This window comes from Gastrolobium bilobum, unplaced genomic scaffold (assembly GCF_033153095.1).
Source record: "Gastrolobium bilobum isolate Gb01-03AN ecotype WA unplaced genomic scaffold, APGP_CSIRO_Gbil_v1 utg110062, whole genome shotgun sequence".
In the NCBI taxonomy this organism is placed as follows: Eukaryota; Viridiplantae; Streptophyta; class Magnoliopsida; order Fabales; family Fabaceae; genus Gastrolobium; species Gastrolobium bilobum.
The window spans coordinates 64,975-76,085 of NW_026895113.1; positions in this window are offsets into that span (position 1 = coordinate 64,975).

Here is an 11,111-nt window from a genome sequence, read left to right on the forward strand (position 1 = left end):
ATGTAGTGTGGATTTGGCATGATATTGGCATGCCACTTAAGCTTCAACGTGTCCTTCTTACATAGAACTCTCCCTCAAAAAAAACCTGGAGAGTATGCGTTTGGTACGAGAGATATTTTTTTTTATTGGGAAGAAAAGATTTCTGAAAATATAAAGGAAAAAAAAATTTGTCGGGTAAGTTACAAAAATATGTTCGGTAGAACAAAATTTTGTCAAAAATATTAAGTTAATTTTACAAATTTTATGTTTGGTTATTTGTAAAATATTGATGAGAATCTTGACCTAAATGACAAAATTATCCTTATTTTTAAATTTTGAAATGACAAAATTGACATCAAAAAATTTGACACTACTATCTAAGCTGTTCTTATTATTATTATTATTATTATTATTATTATTATATATGTTTGTTCCATAATGCAAAAACAACAACGTCAATTGAGTTAAGTAGAAAACGCAAATGTATTATGTGAGGACATTTTGGTCTCTAAATTTTTGTACAAAAATCTGAGATGTGGGGAAAAATAAAAACCATGGGGAAAATGGGTTTATTTTTTAACAACGAGTAGTTAGAAATTAAAATGATGGGAAAATATTTACCAAAAAAAAATGATGGGAATTTTTTTACCAAGATTATTTTAAAAAAAGCTCGTAACAAACATGGGAATAAAATTTCTCACCCCCACTTTCCCAACATTTTTTGCAAAAAGCTGATACCAAACGCATAGGTGGTGTTTGGTTGGAGCTTTTTGTGAGGATACCTAGGCATATGAGATTGGATTTTTGTGTTATCCATATTTGGTAAAAAAAAATTACAAGATTTTCCTAGCTAACTTGGTTCCCCATCATTTCATAATTGTGTGTAAAAATGGATGAAAAGCAGTGTTCAATTTACCCATTTCTAACATGGTATTTGGGAGAAAGCTGGGTAAATGGCAAAAAGCAACATATGCACAGTACAACTTACAACTTTTTTCCAGTAATATTTTACTCAACCAAACAACTTTTTTTATATTTTCCTACCAAACTCACTTTCAACCATTTCCCTATCAATTACATTTTCCTAATATTCAAAAAAATTCTCCTCAACCAAACGCCCCTTAGGTGGTGTTTGGTTCACGAGTATATTTTAGTTCACCGGAGAAATGTAATTACTAGGGATCCACAGAGAAAGTTAAATAGATGGGGAAGTTAAAAAAAGTAGTTTGGTTGGACAAAATTTTACCAGGAAAATGTATGAAAATTTTGGAAACCTATGTTTGGTTTAAGAAAAAATATTGATGGGTAAATGATATAAAATTACAAATTTAACCCCAATACACAGCGTATTAAACATACAAGTGGCCAGAGCGTGCCATTTGTCCTCCAAAGAAGATTTCCCTCATCCACAGCGTGGTTTCCTTGGTCACCATTTTATCCACACGAGCTTTAAACTCAGCGACCAGTGGACTATGTTCTTCGTCTGCATGAGGTTTTTAACTGTGTCGTAAACCCACAACCGAGGTTGGACATCACGGCTGTGTTGTGGAGTTGAACGGTGCTGTGGAAGTTAGGGTTCGAGTTGCTTCTTGGCACCATTTTTGTTGGTAAATGAAGTTAATCAATACTGGTGTTTATATTGTTTTGTCATACTAAGCCTGAGGATCATTCCCATGGTGTCTTTACCCTCTGATGATCACAGCAGTGATGTTTCCCTACCCGCTATGAACTATGGCAATTGGTAAATTCCTTTCCCATCGTGAATTATACAGGTGGTTAATTATTTTAATCCTGCTTTTCTTCCTTACCCATTTTTCCTAGCATATTTTTCAGTGTTCAAGCCACTTTTGTCATGTGTTTCCACTCCCCCCGCTGAAATGATAGGGAATTCAGTGATTCAGAGTCTCTTTTGGGTCTTCATGACTATGGTTTTTTGCCCTAAGTCAAGATAGAAGGATTTGATTTCTTGATCCTTTTTGGTGCAAATCTTTTTTGTCTGCAATTCCTTACTCATTCATTGCATGGAGCTATGTTCCATCTTGACAAACCTCTTTGAATGTCTAAAACTCCCTCCAAGTCCAGGTCTTTTATTTGGACTTCAATGCTTAATAGAATTAATACCAATGACATGTTGCAAGTTTGTAGCTATTTCCCCTGCTATGTGTGTTATTTTTATGTGGTGCAAGTTCGGAATCTGTCCCTCGTCTGTTCTTACATTGTTCTGTTGTTTCTTTTTGGAATTTTGTTTGGCATTTTGGGAGAATGTTGGGTGCGCCCTAGATCCTTGGACCAATTTTTCATGATTAGCTTTTAATTTTTGTGATAATGTCTATGCTATACTTAGTTGCATATGATTGGAGTGTAACTATTGCATACTTAAGTAGATTTCTTTGGATCAGTAGCGGATTTGGGATAGGATTAGGCTATTGGCTTCTATTTGGTTAAGCAAATGGTCTTTTTAAAGGAAGTTCCCTTAGAGTTAGGTACCTTGCTTCGTTTATTTTTTTCATTGTTCTTTGTTGTTTGTGTTTTCTTTGTCTTATTGAATTCCTTCTTTTAATAAAAAAAATCTTTAACTGAGTCTCTCTACTTAGATGGAAGAATTTGGACAATTGATTCTTCTAGTGTTCGCTGTGCAGGTCTTTCTGTCAGTTCCTTACCAATTATGGTTTAGGTCTAGAATTTCATGTCCACATATAATTCTCATACCTGATGTTCTTCTTGTAAAATATTCAATTGCTCTAGGTTTCACCTCTGAATGAGTTCATCTTGATGATATATTTTCGTGTTCTGTCTACAGGTTGCGGCTGATCTTTACAGAACGCACCAGCAATCCTTATCAGCAGCCAGCATCAAAGTCCTTATCGAATTATTTTCATCTATTGTTTCCAGCAGCACATATGACTTAAGTCCCATGTCATCTTTTGCTCTAAGCTACCAATGGCTTATTGCTATCATCATAAAGAGGCACTGGGTAACCACCTACAAACAATTATAGAATGTCTAGGCCATCTCTAATTGCCACATCCAGTGCAGAGGGTATGGGTTTCTTTGTAACTTGGGCCATTTTGTATAGAGATTTTAGAAGAAATTTGATGTCATAGCTATTATGGAAGTTGCCCAGGTTTAGGGTAACATCCACCTTTGTTATTGCATTCTTTTTCTTTTGCTGGAGTCTGTAGTTACAACAGAATCATGAGTCTTGGGGTAGGTTTTTCCCTTCCAATTTACTGTTTCTCGTTTTGATCAAGGTTGGAGTCTGTTGTTACTTGTTTGTACTGATGAAGGTGACCCTTGTTTTCCACTTTTGATGAATAAAAATTGACAGAGGGTATTCCACAATTTTTAATTCTTATTATTTGATTCTATTTGTTGTAATACAATTGGTAGATATGTCTAATGTCGGCAAGAGTGCAAACAGGTACTGTTATGGTACTTATGCATAAGTAGGAACAACAAGTTTAAGTTCTGTTTTTTTTATTTGGGTAAGCATACTATGGTTGCTCGATAGGATCCAATGGTTATATTTGGGAATCAAACAGGTTCCCTAATATATCTGTACCCCGACAATGGGTTCCACTTTTCTCTTTATTAGACTTTTGGATTTGGTGTGGTTAGTGTTTCTCGACAATGGGTTTCAGTTTTCAATTATTTAGAGTTTTGGATTTAGTGTGGTTAATGTTTTCAATTATTTATACTTATTATTAAGGGCATCGTGTGGTTCACAATTTCATAATGCATGTTTCAGTGGCAGAATGCAAAGAGTAACCCAAGCAAAAAAAAATATTTAATAAAAAAAAGGATGACATACTCGGCTCAAAGAAGTAGAAGACCTTTCCAGTGATCCTACTGAACAAGAATGGCACAGATCGGTGCTCAGATTCGCAGAGACAGAGAGATATAGAGAAAGAGAGAGAGAGAGACAAATATTGAGTTTCCTTGTTTACTCAAGACTCATCCATTTCAGGAACTAAAAATACAACTCATACACAATGGATCCAAGGAAGACTTACCCAATCGGACTTCACAAATAACGCTGGACAGCCTCCTGATACGATGAGTGATGGTTCTGATCTGACTTACCCAATCTCCACACAACGAAGATAAGCTTCTTTCTTCAAATCTCCAGTCTCGGGCGCTGCTGACCACACAACGAAGATAATATCAGGAGGGTATTTTCGGTTGCTTTATTTTTGCATTTTGCAATTTCGCCGGCTATCCACAAAAACCCATGTCCAACATCTATTTCTAAAGAGTGACAATGCCTAGCTTTCATCGACCAAATGAGGAATTGCTATGCAAATGGCATAGATGGGCAACGTTTATGAATCTGTGTACCAAACAAAGACTTTGTGTTTTCCCACGTTGATTTGCCTAGGGATCTTTCAAGATCTCCTCAACCAAACAACACCTTAGAGTTACATTTATTTATCAATTGATGTATCAACATTCTCTTGATACGTTACATTTTACACATATTTTTAGAGTTTATTTATTGAATATTTTACCTAAACTTATTTAATTTTATTGTTTTAATTTTTTTATTTAAAATTTAACTAAATCAATATCTTCTATATTTGTTTTAAGTTTAAATTTAATATTAAATGCTTTCTAGATCATTTTAACTTAAAATGGAGTATAATGTGTAGAAAATATTTGTAAAATACTTGTAAATATTTTTTAATTTTAGGAATTATTACACCCCTTAATTATGGATATCAATTAGGGGGGGAAATTCCTTAAGTCTAATTATACATAAAACTTAATTTCACTACGTACACCTCTAGTACATTTATGTAAATAAGATTACCCCAAATAAATTCTATAAATTAATAATAAAGTTTGAAAAAATTGTTTACCCAAAATATAAGATGTGATGATTATTCATAAAGAAAAATTAAACTCTTATAATTTTAATTTAGCTTGATGGAAGAATTCTCATTCCAACATGTCTCCTAGTGCAATGGGAAATTGGGAATCTCTCTCCTAGTGCAATAGGAATCTCAAAACCATGGTCCGTTTGATTGTGTTTTGTTTCTTTTGTTTTTAAAATAGTTTTGTACAATAGTTAATGAAATAGTTATTTCCTATTTCTTTTCTTTTTTTCAAAACTTAAAAGTTAAAACACAAAACTAAATCAACTCAGATATGCTCTCTAAATTTGATTCTAAATATTAAAAAATAATTACAATTTTTTGAACTACTTTATGATATGAACCTCACCAAGAATAGTGAGACCCAAGACCAATTTAGTTAGGATTGTTTCTAGAATCAGGAATTTAAAATAAGAAATAAAGAAACTTGACTCGTTATCTATGGAAGATAAGAATCAAAGGTACAAGAAGGATAAAGACGCCACATTCAAGAAAGAAGAAGGTGAGTGATAAGTCTGGTTTGAACGCCACAAGAATAAACTTCTTGATAAGTTCAGAGTTCTAGATAAGAACCAAAGAGAAGAAACCTCTCTATTATATTATAACTTCAAAATCTCTTTACAAGAGTTATGTCCTCCCTTATTTATACTTGGAACATCCCTCCAAGAATAGGAAAAGACTTAGCAAATGAAAAGACACTAATTTAAAGTTGACAACTTGGAAAAGGAAAAGATTCTAATCAGCCCACTAAACATTAATGACGTTGGAAATGTGAATCAACCCCACTAAGTCATTAATAACATTGAAAATGCTTTTAGCCTTACTAAGCATTAATTGACATTAGAAATTGCTACTCATTCCACTTAACCTCCCTTGCATTGATGACATTAACTAAATTCTGATTATGAATAAATTTGGGCTTAATGTCTTCATGGTTAGCCCACATTTGCTGGGTCAACCCACTAAGAGCTTCTTTAAACTTCTTGGCCCTTGATCTTTTGATTGACCTATTTGGCAATTGCAATGGATCACTAGGTCTTGTCTCCTTATTCTTATCATTCCCTCCCTCTTCAAAAGGATTTGTCCTCAAATCTGCACCTACTTCAAAAGGAGATAAATCAGAAACATTAAATGTTGCACTAACATTGTACTCACCTGAAAGGTCAAGCTTGTAGGCATTATCATTTATCCTCTCAATCACTTGAAATGGTCCATCACCCCTTAGAAGTAGTTTGGAACGTATTTGGGCTTGAAACCTTTCCTTTCTCATATGTAGCCAAACCCAATCTCCGGGTTCAAAAACTACTTTCTTGCGCTCTTTATTGGCTTGGTTGGCATATTGTTCAGTTTTCCTCTCGATGTGTTGCCGAGCTTTCTCATGAATCTGCTTAACAAGTTCAGCCTTCTTCTTTCCATCTAAGTTAACATGTTCACTTACTGGTAAAGGAGTTAAATCCAAAGGAGATAATGGATTAAACCCATACACAATTTCAAATGGTGAAAACTTAGATGCTGAATGGACTGTCCTATTATATGCAAATTCAGCATGTGGCAAACATTATTCCCATGATTTCAAATTCTTTTGAATCAAAGAACGCAACAATGCAGATAAAGTCCTATTAACCACCTCTGTTTGCCCATCTGCTTGTGGGTGACAAGTAGTAGAAAACAAAAGTTTTGTTCCTAGTTTACCCCCACAAAGTTTTCCAAAAAAATTTTAAGAACTTTGAATCTCGATCAGAAACAATACTTTTGGGAATACCATGCAATCTTACAATTTCTTTGAAAAACAAGTTAGAGATATGTGATGCATCATTGGATTTATGACATGGAATGAAATATGCCATTTTTGAAAATCTATCAACAACCACAAACACTGAATCCTTACCCCCTTTTGACCTAGGCAATCCTAAAACAAAATCCATGGATATATCTACCCAAGGTTCGTTAGGTATAGGAAAAGGAGTATACAACCTATGAGGCTTAACTTTAGATTTTGCTTGTTTACAAGTAATGCATCCTTCACAGACTCTCTCCAAATCACGTTTCATATGAGGCCAAAAGAAATGTTCATGCAGAACATCTAAGGTTTTAGACACTCCAAAATGCCCCATCAAACCTCCCTCATGAGCTTCTTTAACAAGCAACTCACGCAATGAACTTTTAGGCACACACAATTGTTTCTCCCTAAACAAATATCCCTCATGTCTAAAGAACTTTCCAAATGCAGTTTTCTCACATGCTTTAAATGCATTACCAAAGTCAAGAACATCAGCATACAAGTCCTTAATGTACTCAAATCCAAGCAATTTTGCAGTTAAAGTGGAAAGTAGAGCATACCTTCGGGATAATGCATCAGCCACAACATTTTCCTTACCCTTCTTGTACTTAATCACGTAAGGAAATGTTTCAATGAATTCCATCCATTTGGCATGTCTCTTGTTCAGCTTGTGTTGGCCCCTCAGATGTTTTAAGGATTCATGATCTGTGTGAATCACAAACTCCTTTGGCCAAAGATAATGTTGCCATGTTTCCAAAGCCCTGACCAGTGCATACAACTCCTTGTCATATGTAGGGTAATGTAAAGCAGCCCCATTTATCTTTTCGCTAAAGAAGGCAATAGGACGTCCTTCTTGCATTAGAACAGCTCCAATACCTATTCCTGAGGCATCACACTCAATTTCAAAAGTATTAGTAAAGTTAGGCAAAGCAAGCAAAAGAGCATTAGTTAATTTCTCCTTAATCAAATTAAATGCCTTTTCTTGTTCATCACCCCACTTAAAACCCACATTTTTCTTAATAACCTCAGTCAATGGTGCTGCTAGGCTACTGAAGTTCTTCACAAACCGTCTATAAAAACTAGCCAGCCCATGAAAACTTCGAACTTCACTCACACAAGTAGGACTAGGCCAATCTTGAATTGCCTTTACCTTTTCTTCATCCACCTCTATCCCTTTAGAACTAACAGCAAAACCAAGGAACACAAGCTTGTTAGTACAAAAAGAACATTTTTTTAGATTAGCAAACAACTTCTCTTTCCTCAAAACATTCAAAACAAGTTTTAAATGCTCAACATGATCATTCAAGTTTTTGCTATAAATCAGAATGTCATCAAAATATACAACCACAAATTTTCCAAGGAATGCACGCAAAACATGATTCATCAATCTCATAAAGGTGCTGGGTGCATTAGTTAAACCAAATGGCATAACCAACCATTCATACAACCCATATTTTGTTTTGAATGTTGTTTTCCACTTATCACCTTCTTTCATTCTGATTTGATGATATCCACTCCTAAGATCAATTTTTGTAAAAACACATGCACTATGCAACTCATCTAGCATATCATCAATTCTAGGAATGGGATGTCTATACTTTACAATGATATTGTTGATGGCGCGACAGTCGACGCACATCCTCCAAGAACCATCTTTCTTAGGCACAAGAAATACTGGAACAGCACATGGACTCATGCTCTCACGCACATGTCCCTTTTGCATAAGCTCATTAACTTGCCTTTGGAGTTCCTTTGTTTCTTCAAGGTTGGTTCTATATGCTGGCCTATTTGGAATTGTTGCCCCTAGTATGAAATCAATTTGGTGCTCTATACCCATTATTGGTGGTAAACCATCAGGTATTTCTTCAGGGAACACATCATCAAAATCCTGTAAAACAGAAACAATTGCACCAGGCAAAGAAGAATCAACTTCATTGGTGTTAAAGCAAGCCTCCTTATACAAGAGTACAATCATAGGCTGTTTTAGGACCAATGCTTTGTTAATCTCACCAACTTTCACAAAGAAGTTCTCTTTTTTTCTCTCTTTTCTTTTCTCACTACCTGAAACTTGTTTTTCACTCTCTTTTTCTCTCTGATTTTCTCTTTCTTTTTTCTGGTCACTCTCTTTTTTCAACCTTACTTGATCCTCATACACTTGCATTGGACTTAAAGGAGCAAGAGTAATGGTTTTGTTATTCATAACCGATGAGTATCTATTAGTGTACCCATCGTGCATCACACGTCGATCAAATTGCCATGGACGCCCTAAGAGAATATGCCCAGCTTGCATTGGCACAACATCACATAGCACCTCATCCTTATACTTTCCAATTGAAAATGGAACTACCACTTGCTTGTTCACCTTGATTTCTCCACAATCATTCAACCATTGCAGTTTATATGGTCTAGAATGCTTCAGAGTTGCTAAATTTAACTTCTCCACCAAACTAGTACTAGCAACATTTGTACAACTTCCTCCATCAATAATCATGGAACAAACCTTGTCCTTTACATTGCATCTAGTATGAAAAATATTTTCTCGCTGCAACTCCTTATCTTCTTTAACTTGCACATTAAGAGCTCTTCTAGCCACTAAAAGCTCTCCTTCAACTGGTAATTCTATATCAGTTGCATCTTCTAAAGAAGGCATGGATTCATTATCAGATTCACCTTCACTTTCAACATCACCATTATCTTTCAAAATCATGACTTTGTTATTTGGACATTGAGAAGCAATATGGCCCCTTCCCAAACACTTAAAACATTTTATGTCTCTATTTCTAGAGAATTGAGATTCAGTTTTACCTTGGCTGGAAGTGTTTACAACTTGGTTGGTTTTAGAGGAACCAACTGAAGATTTAAAATGAGGCTTTTCTTTATTTTTATTCCATGTTGGTCTTGAATGAGAAGTGGAATTCTGCCGCATACGCATAGTACCCTTCCTTTTGAGTTGCCTCTCCACCTTTATGGCCATATGCACCATGTCATCTAACTCCACATAATGTTGTAATTCTACCACATTTGCAATGTGCCGATTTAAGCCAAGCAAAAATCTGGCCATAGTAGCTTCACGATCTTCATCAACATTGGCTCGAATCATGGCTGTCTCCATCTCCTTGAAATAGTCTTCAACACTTTTAGAACCTTGTGTGAGACTTTGTAATTTCTGGAACAAGTCCCGATGGTAGTGACTTGGAATAAATTGCCTTCTCATGACAGCTTTCATTTCCTCCCATGTTTCAATAGGTCTTTCACCATGTCTCCTCCTGTTTGACACAAATTGATCCCACCAAACAATAGCATAATCAGAAAATTCTATGGCATCCAATTTTACCTTTTTCAACTCAGAGTAGTTATGACAATCAAACACCAACTCCATCTTTCTTTCCCACTCCATGTAAGCTTCTGGATCATTTCTGCCTTGGAAAGATGGAATCTTCATCTTGATACTTCCTAGGTTATTATCAACCCTTTCTTCATTACGCACTCTTCTTCCTTCATTTCGACGTTCATTCTGCCTCATATCAACTGTAGAATTGGTGTCATCTTCATTTTGATATTTTGAAGTTCTCGGTTGTGGATCCCTTTGTTCAACTCTTTCTATTCTATCTTGCATCTCATCAAACCTGAAGTTCAATCTTTCAAATCTCTGTGTCATGGCTTCAAAGTAGAATTTGAAATCTTTAGGAATTTGAGCACCACCCTCTTGAGACATTTTTTTTAATCTGCAAAAAAAAAAAAAAAAGTTAAAATATCCTCACAAACACACACCCTCACGTGTTTCTCTCTCAATTAACAGCTCTCACACTCGTGTTTCAAAATTAGGCTTTTACCCTCTTATAAGCTCACACACTCCTTGCCTTTTTCCCCTCTTTTGAATTCCCTCTTTTAGTTCTTAGCTGAACTCAATTGAAGTTTCCTTGAAGAAATTCAAACAGATCACAAGATGTAATACAAAGAGACAAGAAGAACAAGAGAATATTTTTTTGATGTCAAGAATTAGGGGTAAAGAAATGTTGGAATGACAATAAATTTTAAGCAAGAACTGAATTTAATTAAGAAGGGAAGTACACACTGGAATAGAAAAGAACAAAACTGAAAAGAATTCAAAGAGACAAGTTTTACTTTAAGGAATTTGGATCAGATTTTTTTTTCCTTCTTTTTTTTTTTGCTTTTGAAGATACTAGATTTTTTTTTTCTTTTGCTACTGTAGATACTAAGATTTTTTTTTTTTGGCTTCCGAAGATATTAAGAATTTTTTTTTGTTTAAGAACCAATGGGAATAGTTGACACAAGAAGGAGAATGAAATAGAAATAAAAAAAAATTAACAATAAAATAAAAGGATAGATCAAACCTGATTTAGAAGACTAGCTTTGGTACCAAATGATATGAACCTCACCAAGAATAGTGAGACCCAAGACCAATTTAGTTAGGATTGTTTCTAGAATCAAGAATTTAAAATAAGAAATAAAGAACC